Genomic DNA, 4,238 nt, shown 5'->3' on the forward strand with positions numbered 1-4,238 from the left:
GTGGGGAAAGAAGCCAGTTCCTTGTGGTCTTTGTCCTAAAATGAAAGGCAGAATCTTTTCCTAAATGAGGAAAGCTATGAGAAAAGAAATTAAATCCTGAAACAGCCAGGAGGGGAATTTCAAATGAATTAAATTTGAATATTACTATTAATATAAATTTTATTCTCATAAGATAAAGTGAGGGTATTTGTTGTTGTATTTAGGCTGGATTATACTGTTATTGCATTATGGTTTGCTCATTTCTATCAGCTTGAAAATACAACTAAAGCATGTCTTTCTTCTTTTCCACATCATGCCAGCCCCTGCTACTTATTTAATTGATGCTGTCTCAGTCATGACTTTCCCAAAGGACTTCTACACACTCCCCAGCGTAGGCGCCCTTGTATTCCTACTTGAGGTTCAGTGGATTCCCAGGCTTATTCCTAACAGGATTGCGGTCTTCGCTCCTACCCCTCAGTTTCAGCGCCTACCTCTGACTCACTAATGCCAGGGTCGTCTCAAGACACTTCATCCTTGTGAGCTGTCAGCTTTGTGATCCTTACATTGCTGTGATCTCACAGCCCTTAATTCTCAGATTTGCGTTGTCCTTTCCCCTCTGTAACCTGGTGAGCTTCCATCGTCGCCACTAAGAACAGGAAGTATATTTGCTGACCCTACTCCCACTTTAGTACCTATGATTTCTATGTCTTAGGGAGACAGTGCATTTAATACTATTTAATGACTGTCTGCTGTGAAGTCCCTGTCTGGAACTACTGGATCTTCATATCAATGGAGTCTTAATCCTTACTGGCCTATTTCGTTATGTGTGTGTGTCTGTGTGGTGTGTGTGTGTGTGTGTGTGTGTGTGTGTGTCTTTTCTGAAAAATTTCTCTCCAGACTATAAGGCGTATGAGAAAATCAAAGCATACAACATAAAGTTGTTCAGGTTCAAATACTATTTTGGATCAAAGAATATAATTTCTATACTTCTAACCTGGAAGGCTTTAAAATATACCCTTGAAACATATGATCAGGAAGACTGTTTCCTTTTGTAATCCACTTGGTAGTGAGGAGATAGTTAATCGGAAGTTTGAGTTGAGCTTCAGTGGATACCTGTGGGTATTTTTCTCTTTGCATTGTTCCCAAAAGACTTTGTAGTTCCTCGCCAGAAGTATGTAGAGCTTTCTAATTAGTGAAGAGAACAGAGAGAAAAACGAGAGTGCTAGACACATACAGCTAAACGCTCAGATTTGCAATGCCTAAAACTGCAACTCTCCCAGATGAATAATGAAAGAAGAAACCTATCATTTCCTTGAGGCCACCAGAGAAAACAAACCTCCTTAACAACAATGGAAAAGTTCTGATTTTGAAAGGAAGGCATGACAATGACATAAACCCAGCCTGAGAACTCATATAGAACAAATGTTATTGGTCATGACCTTGCTATGAAAAACTAACAATCCTTGCTCTTTCTAGAAGAATAGACCAGTTTCTGCAAAGAGCCATGTGAAGCATTTAAATAGCAGTGTAGAAGCTGCCAAAAGGGATTTCTAGAAGCAATGTTTTTCTCCAACTCCACAGTCAGAAGGCCTGGGATTTTCTGTGAATTTGTTTTTTTATCCTTATTTCATATTTATTTTATGTGACTATATTAAAAGATTAGAAGTAAGAGACTTACTAGCTCATTAAAGCTCCGATCCCAGACCTTAGAAGGAGTCTGGGGTGACAGAGAAATTAAGAATTAAGGGAGACATTGCTGGAATAAAATGAGACTGCTCTTTGTAACAAGTAATTTTATTCCTTAAGTAGTTTGTGTTTGTGTGTTTTTGTGTGTGTGTGTGTGTGTGTGTGTGTGTGTGTGTGTGGTGTTTCCAGGAGTTCCAGTCTCTGGGAGAAAACTAGCATTCCTGTCTGTCCATACTTTGCTGCAGAGTTTTATTGGACTGTGCCATGGAACTACAATTCCTTGTGGCCAATATGCCTGAAAACACAGAGCAAAGTAAACTGAATGATTCAAGCTTTAACACAGAAGTCAGGGAGGAGACTTGGGCAAAGGTCTAACTAAATTTAGATGCCTGTAGGTGAGACAGAGAAGTCGCTGCCTCTCTCATTCTTCCCCTGCTGAAAAGAGCGAGATGTGTGGCTTGGCTAGCAGCTGTCTGTCCTTCTCCCTCACCTTCCTCTGCTCTGCACCCCAATGAACAGGACAGTTTGTTTCAGTGTCCTCCCTGGCTATCAGAACACCATTCTCCACTCCGGTCTGAGTGCAGATGGACACCACGGTGCCCCTCTCCCACTCACAACCACATTGCTGCCTTTTTGAAGCAAAGAGGGGTCACCCTGGAATAGTGGAGATCAGGAAATAAGATATGCAGGCACCTTATTTTCATACTCAACATGAACAGAAAACTTTCGCCCTGGTCCTGAAAACAGGCCTGCAAGCAACTATATAAGCAGCATTCCCTGGGCACATCTTGAATTTAGTCTAGGTCAAGGAGGGCAACCTCTTTGTACTGATCTCACTGGGCTACAGCACAGGCCCTGTTAAAGAGCCACTTTGGTGTTCCTGTAAGTTTGTATGTGATTTATTTCTTGGGTAGTGTGGGTCCCCAAAGTTCCCAAAATCTACTTGGGATTCTTGTTTTGAGTAGTGTGAACAGCAAGATCATTTTCAAGAAAATGGCATTAATTTTCAGAGTTATTAACTGTGAAGAACTCCAGAGACCAGCAACCAGTGAAGACCTGAAGCAGAGTCTAGCACCCAGCAGAGTTGACTATGGTGTCTAGCATAAGCCAGCACTGGACGGTGATGATGGGAAACACAACAGCTGGCTGAATCCACTGTTGGCATCCAGCACTACCTGGTAAATCTGGTAACATTGGGACTTTCAGTGTAGCACTTTGCTGACTTGATATTTCCATCTGAATTGAGCAAAAGAAGCCTCGGTTTATTGGGCAATTAAAGATTGAAGTCATTGCTTTATCTGTAGGCTCCTTATTTAGTATAGTGAATTATTATCAGAGATGGTGCAGCTTTTAGAAGACTCAGAAGTTTGGGCTTTTATTTAAAACTCTTCCTGTGAAAAATTCTGTCAGCTACACTATTTACCTAGTATGATGAAAATCATGTTTCCACTCAATTTGAACACTCTTTCTCTTTTGTTCCTATGCATTTTTGAAGCAGTTCTGGATGTCCTGCTCCATGAGTGTCTTTAGTTTCACTGTCATTGCTGCCTCATTGTCATGTATCAATTCACAACATTTACCTCCTGTGGTCACTTTGAATTTGAGAAAGAACCAAAACTCATACAGTACAAAGCCAACCCAATGAATAAGGTGAATAAGGAAAGATCATAAAGCTTTATGAGCAAATTTTTCCATAGGATGGCACTTAGTAGCATGCACCCTATTTTAGACTGTACCTCATAGACACAAAAGGGTACTTCCAGAACTGTTCAGAAAGGAAGAAGAACAACAGGGTAATTGTGTTAGAATCCAGGCTGTAATGTTTGGGGAGGATTGATGACAATGTGTCTTTTGGCTATATTAAATTCCCTAAATTTAAGCATTCACTGTGTACTTTGTTCACATTTCATGTGCAGGCAACAAAGTCTATAGCTTTGATCGCTTTCCTGGGACAAGAGCTATTTCTCAGTGAAGAACAATTTTGGGGCAGGTATGCCAAAGATTAACACAAGAAGCTTTATGAACGATGGTGTTTGTGTAAGAAGAGCTTGATCCAGATAGGAAGGAAAGTCAGAAACAAAGTTCATGGATATCTACTAGAGAAAGTGATTGTCCTGACAAGCTCTTTAGTTACCCTCTCTCTAAGGAAGTCACTTTTTAATAGGGAAAAATATATTCACCACACAATGTGGTACAAGGTAAAGAGGAGGAGTTGGTCCCTTCTTCATGGTATATCATTCTGGATAGTTTGAAAAAACTTAAGTGATCAATAAACAGCACTAAACAATATGCCAGAAATGAGGCAAGAACCATATAATCTAAGGAGCACTGAGAGAGGGAAATTCAACAATTCTAGGGAAAACAAATATTGATTTTAACTCATACTGTGACTTTGAAGGGGGCCAGTGAATGTACATTAGCATTTTATGTGAAGTTAATAGCATTCTAAGGACATGTGGTAAAGTTCAAAATTGAGGAGGATTTTTGTCGTTGTTGTTGTTTTGTTTTTAGTGAAGGTGGTGGTGATTCTGAAGATTGAACCTGGAGCCTTCACACTGAGCTGTTTCCCTTAA

This window comes from Cavia porcellus, unplaced genomic scaffold (assembly GCF_034190915.1).
Source record: "Cavia porcellus strain 051 isolate PalLab524CR breed Dunkin Hartley unplaced genomic scaffold, mCavPor4.1 scaffold_7, whole genome shotgun sequence".
Taxonomy (NCBI): Eukaryota; Metazoa; Chordata; class Mammalia; order Rodentia; family Caviidae; genus Cavia; species Cavia porcellus.